Source organism: Mauremys mutica, chromosome 3 (genome assembly GCF_020497125.1).
Source record: "Mauremys mutica isolate MM-2020 ecotype Southern chromosome 3, ASM2049712v1, whole genome shotgun sequence".
In the NCBI taxonomy this organism is placed as follows: Eukaryota; Metazoa; Chordata; order Testudines; family Geoemydidae; genus Mauremys; species Mauremys mutica.
This window is the reverse complement of record NC_059074.1, coordinates 124,815,255-124,837,095: the sequence shown is the minus strand read 5'-3', so window position 1 is coordinate 124,837,095 and position 21,841 is coordinate 124,815,255. Positions and strand designations below refer to the sequence as shown.

The following is a 21,841-nucleotide window of genomic DNA, read 5'->3' as shown; positions in this document are numbered from 1 at the left end:
TTTTTTTTAAGCCAATGTTTTTGTATAATGGAAAAGTATTAGGCTACCTAAACATGAACACAATTAAACATTTTACTGCAAATGGGGTCTCAGCAGTTCACTAACCAAATATCCTTGTTTGATATTAATCTTAATCCTTCTCAGTTTCTGTCCTCCTTTGTAACCACAAATACATTCACTGTGAATTTGTAGTTAATAATATTTTCAAATACAGATGTGGAAAAGTATTTAGTTCTTCTAATTTTTTTTCAACAACAAATATTTCCTTACTTTGTCTCTTTTATTTATGGAACCACTTGTTCTTATTTTTCAGTTCTCTAATATATTTAAAGAATCTTACTGTTAGTCTTAATACTCCTAGCTATTTGTGCTTCATTATTCCTTTGTGCACTTCAAATACCATTTTTCCATTCCTTTTGATTTTCCTTTTAAAACTAACAATGCTGTAGTCTTATGCTCCCTGTAATTTTTTTAGAGCTCCATTTTTACTTGCAATTAACTTAAGCAAGTTGTCACTCAGACTCATTGGTTTTGAAATTTTGTGCTTAATTTTGCATAATAGTATACACTCCCTTTGAGCTAACTCCATCACTTCTTTAAACTGTAGCTAGTTTTTATCTATGGTACTTCTATCAACTGTGCCAGTCTATTTCACTTTATTTCTCCTATTACAAGGTTTATCATATTGGAAGCTGAGCTCCTTCCAATGTATTTGGAACCTTATTAAAATGAGATCAGTATTCCTCAAACTATCCTTAAATGTATCTCTTCACCTTTTCCATAGCCTCCTTGTTCAAAACACTTGAAACTAAAATTTTATTGCTCCCATTATGCCTAGTGCCTGCTGATATAAAAACTGAGTCTCTACAGAATTCACAATCATGCACTCTGTGGGACCGCTTGACTACTCCCCAATTGATTTGAGGTAAATTTTAAAATATTTAGTTATTCCTGTTTTTAATCTAATGGCACTATTTAATTTAACAAAGCACCTCTGAGGACACTTCATTACCCTGATGCAGAACTCAGTGAATATTTTATTTAAAGACTGCTTGGGGTCAGGTCCTCACCTAGAGCAAATTTGGAATAATGACCACTTAACTCACAGAAGATCTGCCCCTTTGCCCATTGATAAGTACTAGAGCTTAGAGCACTGGACTGAGTCAGGTGACCCTACTCTGCCACTCCTGGGGCATGTCTCTACAGGGGATTTTCAGCCCTTTACTCACTATTGGCTTGGCATTAGTGTGACTCTGCCTCTGCTAGCAGCTAGCATAGATTAGTTGCAAGTGTGCTTACCACTGCCTTGAGCATCATTAATTGATTTTTTTACTTGGTGTTAAGCATGTCAATGCTTTTGAAAATCCCACTAGGCACCTAAATACCTTTTTAAAATCTAGTTCACAGTAATTAAAGACCTGTGCCAAGTCTGTGTGAGGCTTTCCATCATTACTACAGCTGCAGCAATGCTAGTGGAATGGCGAGGAAAAGCTGGTGCAGATGCAGCTTTGCTGTATGATCTTAGGCAAGTTACATAAACTCCTTGCATTTCAGTTCTACCTATCTCTGAAATGGGGATAATGATCTATAGCCAAATCAATGACTTCATGAGCAATTTTGTTGGGTAACTAAGCAATAGTCTACTACCTCAATTTTTGTCTCTGTCACGGTCTACCTTTCTCAGGAACATTCTGAGACCCCTTCTAAACTATAGCAATATGTCTGTTACTATGTCACTGGATATAACTGTCCTTGCCATCATTCGGTGAGTGGTGTGTGTATCTATTAAAGGATTTTTTATTACTAGGGATAGACGTGGTGATTTTGGCCTTTGAAAGATAGAATAATGCTAGAAACTGCAACACCCACCTGTATTATATTTGACTTCTTTCTGAAGAGCAAGCTCTAGCAGAATTTGGGTCTTTAAAATGGAAGTCTGTTCTGAAAAATGATTATAAAAATGGAATTGTGAGGTTTCTTGATCTGGAAGTCACTGAAATGCAATAATGTTTAGTTTACAATGAAGTCCCCCTCCCCACAACTCCTAGTCCTGCAAATTCAGCCTGGGACCTAATTTGCTTATCATCAGTAATTAAGGTTTTGCAGGCCCATTTAAACTCATAGCAACACCTATGCAAACCCATTGAAGGCAATGGATTTACACAGATTCCACTGACTGGAACAATCTGTTCAGGTACTACAGGGAATGAAGTCTTGCTTGCTCTTCCTTAGCTGTGGTGTTTTTGCAGGGCTAACAGGAATAATAAAGCAACAAAAACTATTTCTTTCAAGTCTCAGTATACAAACAGAAGTTGAGTACTGTAATAAAGTGCTACTTTTACATCATGGTATGTCAAGTTAGAACTGCACTTGCATCATTTCATTTGGATAAATAGTTTGGCCTCCTTTGTCCATCTTTAAAATAAGACACAAGTGTATGTGTGTGCGTGTGCACATATGTATGGGGGCCTGTTCATCGGCGTTTTCTAGTGCAAAGCTCATGTTTGACCTGTTGGCACAGTTCTCAGAGAATGTACTCCTACACTAAAATGTTTTGTGTGGGGATTGATCATGCAAAGAGACTTAGTGATGGACACTTTCTAGTGCAAGCATGTGCAGCTGATCATTCTTGCTGGGACTGTTCTATTCCTCTCCTCAGTTCTAGTCTAACTAGTTAATCAATTGCTGTTGATGTCTGGCCCCAGTCACCGTTGTATCTGTGTTCTTTTCATTTTTAACTGCCTCCCAAATATTTAAAATCTCCCACATGCTCCTCCCTAACCAATACAAGGGAATAACTTGAGGGGGGGGGTGTGTGCATATTACTGAGGGGAAGATGAGGGAGGCGAATCTTGTATTTAACTGGGTTATGATTAAATCTGTGGTGGTTTGTATGTCTTCTGGGAGTGAGTTGTGTCATCTAGGCGCTGTTCCTGTGAAAGTTTCCAAAGGGCTTTGGCTATCAACATAGAGGCCTTGAAGTGGACACTGTACTGAATGAGGAGCCAGCACAGAGAGCAGAGTATCAAGGCAATGTTTTCATGGTTACCTGGATTGCTAAACAGGCAGCCTTATCACCTCTTGCACCAACTGGAGCTTTCTCAGAGTGTGTTTTCTCACTCCTAGATATGACTTTCTATAATAGCTAGAGCCATTTCTGTGCTTTGCAAAGCTTTGAGTCTTGTTGCATAATTTTTACTTTCACTAAAGCTGTTAGCCCATCTGTGATGAGTGTATGTAGCTCTCATATAATGGATAGATTGCTACTTAAATAGGTTTATTTTTGGGAATATTCTTTTTTTTTTCCAGTGATAAGATCAAATTGTGGGAAACTTTGCACAGTCCTCTTTCATTGCACAGCTCATATTACAGAGGGTGTGGCTTCAGGTTAGCACCCTCCCGACCCCCCACACATACAGTGCAAATGTATGTAGAAAATAACTTTAGTTGCTACCCCTCTTATTGACCTTTCATCTTCCATGTGCTATCAATAGTCCTGAAATATATTTGAGGGATTTATGTGGTGCTCATCACTGTCCTGTCTAATAAGAGCTCTTGCTAGGTTCTGTTTCGTCAACTATTTGGATATAAAGAGGTTTTTTCCTTTGTGTTTCAGATTCCATAGGAAGCCTTTTCAAACTGTGTAGTTAGTCTCATTAAAACATACAATAGATTATAACCCAACCCCTTTTTATAGAATGTTTGGTGGAAGAAACTTTCTTTTTTTCTCCAAGGGTAATGTGTTCTGTTAATCACCACATGTAAAGAGTTATTTACATTGAATTAAATACCAATCTTGATGGTCTTTAAGCCTTAATGAAGGGAAGCACATCTGCTCAGTGGGTGGGAGGCTAAAACCTAGACTAGCTCTCTTGAGTTCAAGTAACAGCCAGGGTGGATGAACCTAATTTTCAAAGCATTATGAATGGGAAATCTCCTGGGAAGTTTGCTGCTGCAAGGAGAAGATCACTTTCTGCACCTTCTGGCTTTGCTACAAACAGATGTACTTTTATTGGGTTATTTTGATTGTATATACAGCTCAAAGAATGAAAAATAACTTTTTCTGATGCATTGATAACATCCTTCTAGGAAGGGTCTCCTGTTGCTTGGGGAAAGGATTTTGGAACAACTGTGTTGCCAACTCCAAGTCAAGTTGTAAAAGTTTTAGTTTCTTTCTGGAACGTGATAGTGTGGTGGGTTCCCCGTAGCCTGACAGCTGGGTTTGAGTGAGAGAAATGGTGCTACATATGCTGCTGCCTGCACCCAGCCCAGGGAGAGAGCCACTCCTGGCTGCATTTAAAATTGTAGACAGTGTGGTCTCATTTGCTCAGACACCCTTCATGCTGTGAAGTGATTGAATTGCAGTGATGTCGGCAGCTCCTCTAATTGCACTTGTTTTGTTGATTGTATAGTGGTGGCACTTAAGCCCCACATGCCTGACTTACGCTCTAGGCATATACACAACATCCGCAGAGAGTTAAGTTGCTCTCTGCCCCAATAGGCTTACTAACGTCCTTATTTTTGACAGCTGAGCTTTGTAAGTCGCATGACTTTTCCCTCTGCCACTTAGGGCTTGGCTACACTTGCAAGTTGCAGCGCTGGTAGAGGCTTTCCAGCGCTGCAATTAGTAACTGTCCACACCTGCAAGGCACATCCAGCGCTGCAACTCCCTGGCTGCAGCGCTGGCTGTACACCTGGCCAGGTTGGGGTGTAGCGATTGCAGCGCTGGTGATCCAGCGCTGCTCATCAAGTGTGGACACACACCAGCGCTTTTATTGGCCTCCAGGGAATAAGGAGATATCCCAGAATGCTTTAAACTAAATTACTCCCTTTGTTTTGTTATGCAGCCTCTCTTTGTTTTGTTGTGAACCTCCGGAGGAGCTCCGTTTCGCTCCGTTTCAGCTCCGGTTTGCTGTGATCAATCTGTGAACAATCAAATGAGATCCTCCTCCCTGTTGTGAATGAGCTCTGTGGAGCTCCTCCGTTGCTGCTGCTATCTAAAAAACAAACACAGCTCCTGTTTGCTGTGATCATCTGTACCTGGCTGTAAACAATCAAATGAGAGGCAGGCAGGGAAACAGCGGGGAGTCGTGTTGCCTACATGCTGTTTGCAATTAAGAGTTAAGACTAAGGGGTCGGAAAAATGTTCTGATTTTTCAAGTCAGGAAGCTAAACACACAGTTTGGCTCCAAAAATCCACTCTCTTTCCCCCCGCTCCCTGTCACACTAGACCCCACTCCACCCCCCTCTTTTGAAAAGCACGTTGCGGCCACTTGAATGCTGGGATAGCTGCCCATAATGCATCACTCCCAACAGCGCTGGAAATGCTGCAAATGTGGCCACACACCAGCGCTGGTAGCTGTGAGTGTGGCCACACACCAGCGCTGCTCCTACACAGCTGGATGACCAGCGCTGCAAACTACCAGCGCTGCAAACTGTAAGTGTAGCCAAGCCCTTAGAAAGGTTCTTCAACTACAGTGTGCAGATGGAACCAGTCCCTTCATTAGGGGGCCTGTATAATAAACCTCTTTGATTCACATATCCAGAGAGCTATATTTGTTGTTGTTGTGTGTTTGAAGCATGATAGTGCTCACAAGACCCACCTGAGATCCAAACTCCAGGGTGCTTGGCATTGTACAAATTCATACTGATGCATGGCCCCTGTCATCAAGAACTTAATAGGCCAGGCAGGTAGGGTGGGAAACAAAAGTGCAGAGAGGTGAAGTGATTTGCTCCAAGTCAGACAGCAGATCAGTGACTTAGCCAGAAATAGAACCTGGGACTCCTCACTCCCAATCAAATGTCCTATCCCAGTAAACCATGCTGCCTCTTGAAGATTTGGAGAAGACGGGAGGGATGGGCAGGAGAGAAGAGTGCTTTGCTTTCCCACTAGTAGCTGTAAAGTGATCAAAGAGCTGAGCCTCTAAAATGGTGGGCACTGGTGGTTATAGTGAAACTTTGTTTTTCAGATAGAATAGAAGAATTTCCCTGTTTGAGTCATAAACGTAAGAAACGTGTAAAAGCTATTGCAGCTAATTTGCCAGCAGCCAGGTCTGCTCTGATCAACATAGAGCTGAGCATGTTGGGACATGCACCCTCTATGGATTACACCCTTGGTATTAAAATTGACCCACTCAGCTTTTTATGGCAGACAGTTAGTTTTATGGTGTCGGAAATGACACATCTAGTCAATACAAAGAAACTACTTTCCAAGAGACGTGGGAGCTTATTAACTGGGCAGGGGAACTAAGACTGTCAAACACAGAATGTGATACATGTGAAACAGCAGATCAACAAAGTGACACTGAATTGGCATGAAAAATCCTATAATGTTAAGGGACACCATGGAAAGAAAACAGACTTGGAAAAAATCTTGCGTAAAACAATCTAGGCAGCAGTGTTGCATATCAGTCTAATGACAAGCCAAGTAAAATGTCTGTCTGTAGCAACTATTGAATGACAGAATTATTATACAGTCCTTGGAAGAATGGGCAGGAGGTGGATGAGAGAAAAATTTAAGATTAAAATAAAACTGCAGTTGTCACACCTATAACCTACAGTAAGAAGCCAGATAACCTACGTATTAGATTTAGGGTTGCCACCTTCTGTTTTTCCACCTGGAGAGTCAGGGTTTCGGTTAGTGTGTCCAGGTGCCATTTGACAAGCCCTGATATCTGTTTGGTTTTTTTTCCCATCTGGACAGGGTGGGGGAGAGGCAGAGACTTGGAGAAGCGGGGGGAGAAGAGGCAGAACAGGGGTGTGGCCTCGGGTTTGGTTACCAGTCATCAAAATGGTGGCACCCCTATTAGCTTCTGAAGGTATAATAGCACTCCTTTGGGTTAACAAAGTGTTGAAGGTATTGGCACTGGCTAGGTTTTTATATTCAGAATTGTGAGATTACCTGCTTGTTTCATCTTGTCCAAGAATAGGTAATCAAAAAAGGAGCATAGCTGTTATGCTTTGTGTGGTATACACCCATGTATCTTGGTAATGGCCAGTTTCCATAACACTTGAACAAATTTTGGGTCTTCAAATGCCAAGAGCTTTAATAGTGTTTGAGTGGCCATATCTTTTGTAGATCCTTTCATTTCATTGTAGATCCTCTCTCTTGGAGGTAGGCAAGCAGTCAATCCAATGCAAAAGAAAAGAAGTTGCAAAGATGGTACCTCTGGGGCCGTGTTTTTTGGTAATGTCCATTCTACTTTGTCTGAGATGCCTCGGTTGCGTTCCATAGGTTTCCAGCATTCCTTCAGCTTACTACTGTTCTTGAAATTGATTTAAACTGCCCCATTTTAACAATATCAATATATAATTTGAAAGATAAAACTATTTTACAATGCCTTCAATATTTCATCTTTTGATACAATGTATGGTCATATTTATATTGTTTTTTATTTTCCCTTTGCCCAGACTTTTGGATTGTAATACAATTCAAAGTGTATAGCATATGAATCACGCTTATCTGAATTGTTCACATTTTTGGGATTCTGGACTTCCATCACACAATGGCTGGCTGGGAATACAAAATCTCTAAAATAAAAATGTCTGTGGCCACCAAGTAAATCATTTTGCAATTCTTATTTACATCCATAGATTATGACTGGCTGACTGGAGCAGAAGAACATTTCTGTATACTTTCAAATAAAAATTCCAAGTATTGAGAGCTTATTTTCTATGCTACAGTTAGGGTATATTCTGAAAACAATCTAAGAGTGGGTTGTGTGTGGTTTTTTGTTTTTTAGCTTTTGTAAAATGATCATCCATTTAGAATGGCTCATTAATTTAAACACTGAGGCCCAGATTAGAAACTGGTGTAAACTGAGGTATTTGTACGAAAGTCAATAGAACTATGCCAGGTCACACAAGCTGAAAATATGGGTCTATACAGTTAGTACATTTCATTAATTAGGTAATAGAAAATGAACCCAAGCCTACAACAAGATGTATGTGGGCTTTTGAATAGCAGTCAGTTTTCTTTGGAAGCATGAAATGTTTGATTTCCATTCACATTGCAATTGACACTACATTGTTGTATAATCAAGATAAAACACACCAGTATATTTGTAGTATTCTAATATTACAAGATTTACCATCTGCTGGTTTCCGGTTTGCATTTGAACACTAAAATTATTTAGAACTGTTTTTAACAAATGGCTTTGAAAGTCTTTTTTTAAACAAAAGTGAACTATTTTTGTGGATGAGATACAGATATTGAACTATTTACAAGAAATATTTGTAATATGTACACAGCTGTTGTGGATCATCGTTTTCTGTTGTAACTCTGATCTGAAGAGACAGATCTTTTCCTAACAGTCTACATCAAAAAGTAGACCAATGTAGAATATGTTCTGTTCTTTATAATTTGTTGCCATAAACTCAAGAAGGCTATTGTTCATTCCCTTTTGTTGTCCCAAATGTCTGATAGGAAAAGAAGGGGGAGAAATTTGGACAAAAGTCTTCATTAAGATCAAGAGTAGACTATAAATTATTGTGCTTTGGGAGCCTGGTCCTGGCTCACCTTGAAATAAATGACAGCATATCTGTTGACTGCAGTGGTATAGGATCAAACTGTGTTTCAGTATTTGTAGAATGCTGAAGTAAACAATCTTAACTTTATATTCCCTTGAAAACGCTAGCCAATGGAATATTGGTATGTAACTTCAGATTGAAAATATTATGTTGAGCAGGTGGGGCAGGATAGGAATGCTAAGTGAAGTCTACATACCTTGCTTAAGGCCAACCCTATCCTCTTTCTGGTGTTCGGCTTTGCTGGTCCACACAGGGACATAGTGTGAAGCAAGGGAGGGTGTGAATATACAGCACACTAACATGCCCAGCACTAAGTTTTAGTTTTATATATGTATCGTAAAGGTAGACCAGGAAAACAATATGAATAGACTTGTCATATCATTTCACATGCGTCTTTGACATTTACTTCATTATTTATATATTTACATACTGCTTTACAGACAGCTGTGAAGTTAATTCCCTATCTGCAGATAGCTTACAGTCCAAGACCATGATCCTGCAAAGACCTACTCATGTGCTTAACTTTAAGTACATAGGTAGTCCCACTGAAATCAATGGGATTTAGTGTGGAATTTAGTTAAACGTGTGGAAATCTTTGCAAGATTAACATCAGCCCTAAATGAAGGACATGTACCAGAACTGTCAAACCCAAGCATTCAAAAATCATGAATCAGGCCCCAAGAATCATGCGCTTTAAACAAAATTAGTAACTTTGGGATGATTCTTATTTGCTTTTGGCTCTCTGAGCCTTTAGAGTACATTCTGGTCATGTTTTCAGGTTTTTTCTCTGCAACCAGGAGGATTAGAAACTGTTGTTTTTAAACTAAAGCTGCTCTGCTCATATAATTACATGACTCCAGAAGGTGAGACCTTAAGAAATACACCAGATACTGTGAGACTATCACTAAAAGTGTACAAGTTGGAAATGCTGTGTCACCAATGGCAAAGACGGCAGACACGTTTTTGTTTTCTGTATGTTTGCAGAGTTAATGCCTGTTCTTCCTTGCCCTTCACCTCCAAAGATTATTTTTGATCTATCCTTTCCATCATGTAAAAAACACAAAGGCACTTTGACAATGGATCTTGAGGGAATGGACTGACTACCCTATACAAATACCACGCTTTCAATGTAATGTGCCACTTCCTGATTTCACTTATTTATACCATTATACACTGTTACTAGTGTTGCTAATTGGTGGTAATTAAAAACTGTACACTCCAGCAGGAGTGCTGGAACCTCCCTTGCCCCACCTTTTCCGCTGAGGACTCGTCCCTGTCCACTCTTCTTCCCTCCCTCCTCCCCATCACTCGCTGCTTTTCCTCTTCCCTCCATCTGCCCAGATCAGTAGGTCTGGACATGAGTAGGTCTTTGCAGGATCATGGTCTTGGACTGTAAGCTCCATCTGCCTGTGGGGCTGTGAGCTGCAGATGCCCAACGCAGGTAGGAGGCCGCCCCAGCTGAGGATGGGCTGGCACAGGTGATGACCTGGCGCCTCCCCCCCCCCAGTTACTTGACTTTGAGTGTCCAGTCAATAGATCTGGCCAGACACTGTTTCGGCTGGACTTTCTGGTCAAAAACCAAGCACCTGGCCATCCTAGTTTTGGACCAGATGCACCTTATAGTCACTGGCTCTTATTTAGGGCAGTATAGAATGCTCCTCCTGAGAGGGAGCTCTTGATGAAATTGTATCTCCTGAAGCACAATTTCTTGGAGTTCTCAGTTCCTTAGATGGGAGCCAGCTGCATTATCCCTATGTTGTAAGCCAGCTTTGTGTGCGCATGGTGGTGAAGACAAGGCTATAGCCCTACCTCCACTCAGTTCCCTTTGGGATGGTTTTTCTATGAGTGCTGTAGAAGAGGGAAATTCCTGCTGTCCCCTGATTATGTGGTCTGCAGTTGTTTGGTCCTTGCAATAGGATAGTGGAAAAGCTTCTGGCACTGCTTCTCCACCCCCTACCTCCTTCATGCCTGTGCAGGGGTTAGCCACAACCTAGCTTTTAATGGGTTTTATTACAGGAAAAATACTTCAATAGACTTCTGTATAATTTGAGATAATTAAAAGCGGTATTTGCATTATTTCTATTACGACTACTAAGGGAAATCGTTTTTCCAGTTTTAGTGTGCATGAGAATTTCACTCAATATTTTTTACATATACTGTACTTAGTATAAATTTGACCCAAATGTGTGTGAATAATATTCCATATGTCTGTTAGAAAGTACAGCATGTACTTAACTAGGCCATAATTATACACTAACATTCTGTGATTGATGGACATGCTGCATCATGAGTGTTCATTCCTTATTTGCTTTCATTTATGCATTGCAAGATTTAAAACTAGATATTTGTATTGTGCAGTTTCTTTGCTTTCCTAGGAGTATTTTTCTAATTTTAGGCATTGGGAAAGAATTTTCTGTACCACTTGGTTTCTTCTACATATTCTCTATCAGATAGTGTTTTTTAATTAAAATTTGTTTGGGTTTTTTTGCAGCTTTTCTTATAAGTTATTTTTCAAGACTTGCAAATTGCCATATCATAGATTCATTAAAAACTGAACTTCTGTGAATTCTTATCTCACTTCTCAGTATATTTTAAAAAACTTTTATAGATGACAGTAGATCTTCTGCTAATATATAATGGTACTCTACAGTTCATAATATAATGTACAAATTAAAATATAAGCTTGAATAAACCGTCGTGACAGTTCACTCTTATATTTAAGATATACTTGTATTACTATAGGTGTGATAACTCTTGTCGATTTAAGAAAAACTGACAATTAGGTACACGATTTAACATTGTTCTGTACCCACTTCAAAAGTTTTTAAAGTCTTATGAATCACCTTATAATTTTTAAAAGTCACATCTGGAAAATATGTATCACATAAGTAATTGTTCTTTTAAAAAGAGAATAGTTTAAACATCACAAGGCTGGATTCTCAGTTGGCAGAGTTCACTTTTTGCCTCTTTGGCTTATGCAGCACAAAGCTTACTAAACTGGCCAGAGGTTTCCCTTCCACAGAAGAAATTCTGTAGGAGGAATCTCTGCAGGTGCAAAACCGACAGAAGCAGTGTAGCTGCCTCCTGTGCCAACTTTTCCTCTGCAGTCTCCCCACCTGTGGTGTAAGCAGGAGTGGGGGGCCATGGTAGAGCTGTGCTCCACAATGCTTGATCCCTAGCTAATACAAACTCAGTTGCCAAGAGTGGCAGAAGTTAGAATAGCTGGGGGCTCTCCCAGTGGGGTCAAACTACGAAGGTTAGGGAACCACAACTAGTGCAGGGTGGAGCCACAAGGAACCATGTCTAAGTGTAGGTTGGACTTACTGGAGAATTGAGGCCATAATTATCTTGGTACAATATTAATGCAGATTATGAAGAATATTTAGGAAATGGAATTTAACCTGGTTCCTCGGTTTCCTGATTTATCTTATCAAATACCTCCTAAGTCTTCTGATGCTGTCTGTGCATTCATAATTCACATCCGCTGTGAGCATGTCCAACATAAACAATCTCCCTCTTCTAATGTGGAAGCATGGTATGTTGTCCCCTCAGGGATCACTAGTACAGCATCATGACTTTGGGGAGATAATGTGGTTTGTTGGTTAAAGCAGGGAACTGGGAATTAAAACTCCTCAGTTCTAGTCTCCAGTTGGCCACTAACTCAATGTGTGACCTTGTCCAAGTCGCTTCAGCCCAAATTTTGAAAAGTGTCCGCTCACCTTGGGTGCTTCTGTTGTAGGGTTACCACCTTTGAAAAGCAAAAAGAGGGTGCCCACTGCAACCCCAACGCCACACCTTCCTCGCTTCAACAGCCACTTCTAGTATCTAAAGAGAACATTTTTTCTTAAACGGCGGCAGAGGGAACACTGCACCATCTTTAGCGGGACACACACTTTTAACATTTGATATCTTGGCATATTGTGGTGATAATGCAAATCTTTAGACCACTTAAAAAAAACCAAACAGCAAATTAATTTTTTGTTCTGGCAACTGGCAAATCCATATAAATCTTGGTCACATCGATCAAATATTGGCCAGATAGTAACCCTACTCAAGTGGGGAGGCCCAAGTTAAGATGATGCATGGGGCCTAATTGTCAGAGTTGCTGAGAACCTACATTTTCAATTTTCCAAATTTAATGCTTCTGATAACTAGGCCATTGGTGTCTTTCTAGAATGCCCCAAACCTGAGGCATTCAAAAGAGTTATTAAAATGTCTCATTTACATCATGGTTGTATATAAAGGCCTCAAGCAGGTTGAGGCTCATTGTGCGAAGTGCGATATAAACATAGAATAAAGGACAGTCCCTGCCCCAAACAACTTACTAGTAGACACTCATTAAGCTGGTTGCCCTTAGCGCTGCTGTCTATTACCCATCTGTGAAAAAGGTGATGTTCTTAATCAGTCACTTCTATAGCACCACAGATGTAGGCTGTGTTACATAAAAGCTGCTGCAGCAGGCGTGGGCATATCTGAAGTAATTCACTGAGGACCTTGTAAAAATTGTTTTTAAAAAGGGTATTTAGCAGAAGATAAAGAACTGCATGTAAAATGAAACTCGACAGCTTGACAGCCCATTTAACATCATGCTTACAGGGGGCATTTCAGGTCAGTTAAAACAGTATAAAATATGGTGCAAACCAGGTCAGTCTGGTCAGTGTTTGCAAGAATACAATATTTATTTCTAAATAAATGATTATAATGAAATAATTTTATATTTATATAACCTGTAATATATCTTTTTTTTGGGGGGGGAACCTTGTTCTTTCACCCCTGCCCCTTACCCCTCATTGTGAGTTCTAGGCAAGAAATGATCAAATGCCCTTCTTTTTCAGCACAATGTAGTTGGTACCCATGGGAACATACCACAGTGACACACCTTTTTCTCTGCCTGGAAAATGTTCTATTTGCCTCTAAAATGAAGCTACTTTACTTTCAAAAAGTATAAATATCCTTTCTATATCTGCTTTAGCCATTTGAAGGGTCTAAATGAGTTGATGCTTCATGTTTATTTTGTTTAGTGAGGAGCCCTGAACAAATGCTCCAGATCCAAACAGCCCTGACCTTTGTTTGAAATCTGGATCATCCCTAATTTTTTTCAGTAAAAGTTGCTTCTTTGTTTTGGTGTTTGTCCTTTAGGAGTGAATTATTAACTGGTCATTTAACACAGTTCAGTGACTAGCAAGGTCTGATACTGTTAATGCTGTAGGTATATTCGCTTTCAGTGAAATCTGACATTTTGTAGGAGACTTTGTGTAACCCCCCCCACACCTTTTGGGTTGTGGTGTTCTGTCCCATTAGTGGCATTGAGACCACTTGGAGAGCAAGATTAATGAGTCTGCTCTGCCACCTCAGCTAAGAGCCAGTTGGCTTTCAGCTCATGCAGTAGAGACCCATGCACTGAGGTCTCAGGTTCGATTCCGCCCACCGATTATTGGGGTCTGTCGGTGTTACACTTGTATATGATAAAGGTATTCTCAAGAAGAGCTCTCCCTGACTAGGGAAGACCCTGGCACAGATGTGTAATGTATCTGATACTACACAAAATACTGGTAGATTCCTATGGAGAAATCTTGCTCTCATATCTGAGCTTGCCAGACCACACTCTGTTAGTCAAGGAAATGATCTCTAAAACCAGGAAACTTGATGTGGAGCTGAAGAAAGCAAGAGAAATTCCTGCCAGAGAAAAACAACAAAGAATGTTCCTATCCAAAGTACAGGGCAGAGGGTCATCCAGGTGATCCTAGACATGCCAGGACGCAGTCTGATAGTGATTTTATATTTTGGATAGCATGCATTCTTGCTCTCATGAACAATAATACTAAACAGAATAACACCTGCACCTGCCACAGCCAGCTGAAATGAATAGCTGAAATAGCATGTAGGCACCTTTTGGCTAGATCTATAAAAGTTTAAAATAGAAAGGAGGGTAGGTTTTTTGTGTGGATTTCTTTTTATTTTGTTTGAGCATTAGCAATTCAGGGCCAAATCTTGAGCCACCCATCTTTTGTCTCTGAAGTCAAAGGAAGTCTCAAATACTTGCACGTTACAGGATTTGATCCTAACAGTGTTGACGTGGGTTAGAAAACTAACTACTACTTCTTTCAGAGTTGTGTGTGGATGGGAGAAGCCTCTTTGGCTATTCCATGCAACACCACACCTCAGCAGGACATCAAGTAAGAACATGTCTGAAGAAACCCAAAGTCAGGATTTCCATCACCAAAAGATATTTTCATTCTCTGAAAACATTAATCTAGCAGATTCTGAAAGTTGCCCGTTAACCACTGCCACATACACCACTACCTCCATATAACACGACCCGATAAAACACGAATTTGGATATAACGCGGTAAAGCAGTGCTCCGGGGGGCGGGGCTGCGCACTCCGGTGGATCAAAGCAAGTTCAATATAATGTGGTTTCACCTATAACATGGTAAGATATATATACTTTTTTTTTGCTCTCAAGGACAGCGTTTATATCGAGGCAGAGGCGTATTTTCTTGCCATAATGTTAGAGTAAGACCAAGGTGTGTGCGTGTGGGTGAGTGTGGTGGTTTTTTTTTTCATGATGTTGCAATATCATGTAGCATTTTGAGGTATATTGCTTCTTTCAAAGCTGTATGAATTAGATGCCAGCCCTGTAAGATGCTCTAACAGAAATTGAGGGTACTCAGGAGTTTGCCAGGGAAGTGCCTATCATTGTACCTAAGTGTGGAGATTTTACCAGGTTTGGTGGTGGACCCAGTTTCCTTTTCCCAGGAATAGAAGGCAACCTCTGCTCCACAGATGGAATAATAAGATAGGAATGTTGTGAGCAGATCGTTGGGGAAACTTCCACCAGAGCCCGTTTCCATGGATTTTACTGCTAGATATGGGATGATCTGGGCCATTGTTTGTTCTAAAAGTTAACACTTTCTTATATACTTGAAACCCAAATCATATAAACATTTTATCAACTGTTTTTGTTTTAGAGGTAAAATATTTGACTGAACAAAGGGAGAGGAGGAGGAGGAGAGAGGAGTTGATAGTGATGACAGAGGGTCGGAAGGGTGTAACTGATCTTCCCCTCCCCCTGGGGCAAAGGCTGAGTAGAAGTAGAAACGAAATGAACACCTGGAACTAAGAATTGAAACACTGGACCATCTTAATTGATGGACGTTTGGTGAGGTGAGCATTAATGAATTTGTTTGTTCAACACTTTGGAAAAAGGGTGAGAAGCTGTATGTGTTAAATATTGCTTCTGAGAAAGCACCGAAACAGAAGGATGTGAGGCTACATCCTAATCCAGTTCAAGTCAATGGCAAAATTTTCATTTATTTCAATTGAACCAGGATTTGAGCTGGGCAAGTCACCAGAAGAGGCTCACTTGTATGAGAACATATTATAAATGAGTAAGAACTGTGTTTTGTGGGAAAAGTAGCACCCATATACAGAGGCCCTGTGGCTTGGTGATTATAGCATAATTTATTATACCACTGTTTAGAAATTTGGACATAATATTGAGGTCAGTGGGAAGATTCTTAGTGGTTATGTGGCAGGGAGGAAATGTATCTCAGAACATTCACTGGTTTTATACCAATCAATCTCCTAAAACTGGAAGGGACCTTGAAAGGTCATCAAGTCCAGCCCCCTGCCTTCACTAGCAGGACTAAGTTTTGCCCCAGATCCCTAAGTGGCCCCCTCAAGGATTGAACTCACAACCCTGGGTTTAGCAGGTCAGTGCTCAAACCACTGAGCTATCCCTCCCCCCTACTGCTTATCAGTTTTGTTTTTGTTTTTTTGTGGCAGATCCAGAATGTATTTGTTTTTCCAAATGTGTCCTCAGAATATGAAAAGTTGACGTAGGTAAATGAAGGGTTATGGAACAAAGGGCCTCATTTACCACTCCATTAAATCATTTTTATGCTGGTATGACTTCAGCAGTGCATAAAACAGGAGTAATGGAGTGGTAAATGAGTCCCCAAATTTCTACAACACACTTGTTCTTTTCACACAAACTTTTGCCCACAATAAGCGCTAGACCTAGAAGAGTGTAGATGGCTAAACCACAAAGCTCAGAGACAGATCTGTAAATTAATCTTGTGTGAATTCAAGGCAATTGGGTTATGAGGATCCAGTTCAGGCTGAAATATTTTGTTAGTGCTATTTAAAAATTGAAGATAGAAAATAAAAAAGTGAAATGCTAACGAACCCTTTAAGTTCTTTTTTTGGAGGGTGGCGGGGGGAAGCAATTTCACTGTAACTGGAATTAGTTTGTCCATTGCTGTTCCTGGAAACAAATTCCAAATTGTTTCTCCTCACTTGACTGTTTCATTGTGCTTGGGTGCATTGTTCAGAGATTCCAATATATAGGGAAATTTATGTAAATGTCCCTTTATCTTAATAGTTTTATTATATGCTATACAAAACCAGAACAAAATTGAAAGATCCTTATACCAGATTCATCTTCCTTTGTGACTGGAATATACTATAGCAATTAGTACCATATGGGATCTTGAAGAGCAAGTTTTGTTTGTTTTTTATTATAAGGGGGCTCAGTTTATCCAAATACAGTGGGAGAACATTGAGTTTACTTGGATATATGGGAGGTTGTATTTGTACAAAAAGGTGGGAGACTGCAATGCAAATAATGGATGGTGGGGGCCATAACACAGCTATGGTTAATGAGGACTGAGGAGAGTTTAGATCAGATAATTTAATTACATTCATAAATAAAATATTTTAGTTGTAATATTCCAGATGCTCTCTTTGGATTCCATGTCCTGTGTGTATGCCCAGGTGCTTTCATTTACAATTGCTGTCCTCTTCCAGTTAACAGACTGAGTTTACATGTGCAAGAATAACACATCACTTGTTTTTAATCTTTCTGTGATCAGAGGTTGGGGGGAAGAGGAAGGAGGTTGTGAATTCACACCAGTGTGGTGAGATCTAACCCAAGAAGAGGGTAGTGACTGAATTGTGAAATGCAATTATTTAAATTAATGAAATGATTTTAAGGTCTGGTTTTCTGAGAGTTGGTTTCCTAAACACGCTAAATAGATAAAACGTGAGAAGTCTCAGCTTTTACAAGGACAGACTTGTCCAGCTCATTAGCAAATTAATTAAAGCATCTTTAAAATGCACTATTGATGATCGTGCGTGAAAGAGGTTTGACTATCTCCACTGGATGTCAGTAAAAGTCAAGGGACAGAAAACAAGGTGCTGCATGGCAAGTCTATTAATCTCAATTATGTAGAAATGTCAGTTACAGACTAACCAAAGCCTGTAGAAGTATTGTATGAACTACTCAAAGTATGGCATAGCAAACACTGCTCAAGTCATCTCTGTGAGTCAAACTTTATTTTAAAATAGAATAAATGTGGAGGATTTTTCAGATTGCAGCCAATGGTGGATTGTAAAAAAAAATCCAACATTTTCTCAAAATTTTAGTTTTTTTTTTCTTTAAAGGTGAATTGAAAAACTTGTTTGAAAGATACTAAAAGAAATAGCAGGTCTGGCTGTTTAACACGGCATTTAAGTGTATTTTAGCAAATTCTTGCCTGAAGACACTGAGAAATTTAAGCAATGGGTTACCTGGCTGAGTGGCACAGCACGTACTACATATAAATTAAAATTAGAAGGAGAAAATCTATATTTATGGCACTTGCGATGTTGCTCAGACTGTCAGACACAAGGAAGCCTGCTGCTCAGAGGTCTCAGGATCTGGGAACTTAACCTAGGGTACCCCATGATCTACCACCATGAATTTATCTGGCAGGGCACCCCATCACTCACTCACTTTTTCTTTTTCTTTTTCTTTTTTTTTAAAGTGTTAAACTGTGTCCCTTCTAGGTGCCAAGTGGAATTTCAAATCCAGTTAGCTAACTGGATTTGAAATTCCAACTGGATTATTTTTAAAAGAAACTTTTCCTAACGAAGACAAGATCTCAAAGGTATGGTAACTGTCTCAAATTCCTGTCCAAAAAATCATAGTTGTATAGAACTAGATTAAATCTAGCACAGGAGAAGCAAATTGTACATCCTTGCAACAGTAAGGTTCCTTAAAAACACAGACACACACACACACACACACACACACACACACAGTGCATGGGGGGCGGGGGGATTCTTTTGGGGGCTTTCCATGGGGGAAGGCAGTTTAATTTGCTGTTGGGTTTCCTATAAACTCATCACCAGACTCTCTGCTGAAGGGATGTGCTAAATGAGTGCATACACTGGCCACACGTGTTTTCCAGACAGCGTTGCTCTGTTTTTTGGGTGATGGTGACCGAACCCCTGGAGTCCTCTAAGTTCAGGTCTGCTGACAGCAATTCTGGGCCCCAGGGCAGAACAATCAGTGGGCCCCCATGCATGCACAAGCCGCGTCCGTGTGGCCATGGTCTGCCTGACGTTTGGGTGGTGCCGCTGGCTGGTGCCCAGTGAGCTGCTGGCATCGCCAGGGCTTCCACATGCCCGCCTGGTAGGGTTGCCAATGGTCTAATTGCACAAACCTGAAGACCCTTGCCTGCTGCTGCTTCCCTGAGACCACGCCCCTCTCCCACCCCTTCTCCAAGGCCCTGCTCACTCTATCCCACTCCCTCTGTCACTCACTTTCCCCTGCCCTCACTCACTTTCACCCGGCTGGGGCAGGGAGTTGGGGTGTGGGATGCAGGCTCTGGGTGGGAGTTTGGATGTGGGCTGTAGGCTAGGGCAGGAGGTTGGGGGTCAGGGAGTGGTGCAGAGCGAGGGTGGGCAGGAAGACTGCCTTAGCCCTGCTGTGCTGCTGGTGGTGGCCAGGGGCCCCTGGGCCCTTTTTAAATCACCCAGGTCCCTGGGTAATTGTCCCTTTGTCCCCCCTGTTGGCGGGCTTGTCTCAATTGTAAGAAGGCTGCAGCCTGTCAACAAGTGGCTTCATCCCATGCACCATTTCATGGCCTCGGGGGCCCTGTGAGTGCCCTGTCATCTCAGTTTACCATCTTGGTTCCTCAGTGAATTAAAAGTATTTACAAGTCCAGTTACACCAGCTCTCCTTTGGGTCTGGTTCATGAACTTAAAGTTAAAAAATAAACAGGAAAGCCTTCCCTGCAGCCTTCAGCTGGGCATAGCCCCTGGTCTAGGCAGGGTCCTTCCTGTTTTAATAGGCCTGTCCCAGCCCTTCATAGCTGGAGTAGCAATCCTGTCTCCCACTCCCTGCAGTCTCTCTACGCCCTCCTGAGCTCCTTTCCCTCACCAGCTTTGCAGCTTCCTGCTTCCCTTTATCGGGAAGATATAGTCAGACCTGTAGTCCATACCTAGCTGATTCTAATTAGACCCCACATCTCATTCCAGGTGTGGCAGGCAGGACAGGCTGGCTCTAGGTCACCAGACCATAAGGGAGCAGGACACGCGGTTACACAGCCCCTCTTCCAGAACCTGCATCTACATTGGGATTAATTTAGCCCGGAGATTCTGAGCAACATATATGGTTGGCTTAAGTGTGAGACTGTGACTGTGACCGAATCAGTAGGTGCATGTTCTGGAAAGTGCACTCATAAACTGAGTGAAGCAACTTCGTGAACGCATTTGACTCCTGATGAGAATGACAGACTCCCAGAGGCTGATTAACATGTCAGTGATTCATCTAATGATTTAATCCTTTTTGTGTTTTACAGTAACTTCACTAATGAAATTTACTGTCATAAAATTTCTACACTTAGAAATTCTTTTGTTTCTTTTTCAGAGTAGATATGCAAAACTTTAGATGACCCCCTACTGTTAGGGCCTGATTCAAAAGCTATTGAAGTCAATTGGAATCTATCCATTGACTTCAGCAACCTTTGGATTAGGCCCTTAATGTCTGAAGGACTCTTAATTGATATGTAACTTTGCAGTTGTACTGCATTGTGGTAGTCAGCTGGTAGCCTCCATGATATCATAATTAAGGTTGCAAAACAGTTTAAATTACAGCCTCTTGCCTTCACCTTCTGAAACTTTCACTGCTTCGCATGAAAACATTCAAAGTTGACCTCTTCCTAGTATGATAGACACAGGCCAGTTGGGAAGAGCAGAGTAGTAGAAGGGAGATATACTGGCCACTGGAGAAGCAGTTTTCTGTTCCCTGAGTGACCAGAGCAGGGGCTGCTCCAGGCTAATGAGAACGCCTGACTCCAATTAACCTGCTAAGAGTCAGGTGAGGCAGTTTAGCGCCTGACTCTAATTAGGGCCCCTCTGATGCTATAAAAGGGCTCACTCCAGTCAGGCCAAAGGGAGCCAGGGAGAGGAAGTGTGTGCGAGGAACTGGGAGCAAGAGGCATGCAAGAAGCTGAGAGTGAGTATGCATACTGCTGGAGGACTAAGAAGTACAAGTGTTATCAGACATCAGGAGGAAGGTCCGGTGGTGAGGACAAAGAAGGTGTTGGGGAAGTAGCCCAGGGAGTTGAAGCTGTCCCAGGAGGCACTCTAGCTGCAGTCCACAGGGTGCTGGGCTGGAACCCAGAGTAGAGGGCGGGCCCGGGTTCCCCCCCAAACCTCTCAACTCCTGATCAAACACAGGAGGAATTGACCTGGACTGTGGCTTCTGCCAGAGGGGAAGGTCTCTGTTTCCTGACCCACAGGGTGAATCTGTGAGGCGAGCAAATCCACCAATAAGCGCAGGACCTACCAAAATGAGGAGGAACTTTGTCACACTAGGAAGATTTTTTTTTTTCCTCTTAGAAAATGTTGAGAAAAATCCCTTAGCTACTTACTATTTGGTAAGGATGGAAACATAAAATATATTTTTTAATGTGTATTATTTACTAGTACTGGAAAAGTGCATTTAAAAACATACCACTGTAAAGTATTACAATCATATCTGAAGTCCCAAGTGTTAGTTTTTTGGTTGCTTAATTAACATATAGACAAGGTTTTATTTTACAGCAAAATATGTTTCCAGTTTTAGTGCTTGAAATACATAGGATATACAGCATGGCCAAGTCACCATTACTGGGTCAACCTTAATTTTGGATTTTCCAGAGTTCTTAGAGCTCTAATTTTGCATGAGCACTCTTTCAATGTAACAGCAGTAAAATAGTCTATATATGGTTGAGTTTGTATTTTCTAGTATATTTCAGAGTAGTGCACCCAATAATGCAGTGTGAGCCAGCGTGCACACCCAGCTGCTGAGGGCAGGGGGAGGGGAGTCCCAACTACAGGACTCTTAATGCAAGCCCTGAGGAAAAAGCTATGATCTCCAAAAACACACCCTCCAAGACTAAACAAATCAACTCAAATTATTGGGTAACACTGGCACCTTTCTAGCACCAGCTAGCTAGATGGGGGGACAACGCAGCCTTCTCCTAGGATAGACTCCTTT

The 21,841-nt window shown here is 41.1% G+C and overlaps 1 protein-coding gene across 5 annotated transcripts in view; it reads left to right on the top strand.

Moving 5' to 3' along the window:
• The window catches only part of PDE10A (phosphodiesterase 10A), a 605,978-nt gene that overhangs the window by 141,621 nt on the left and 442,516 nt on the right, over positions 1–21,841 (top strand). The gene's annotated exons all lie outside the window — the stretch shown is intronic.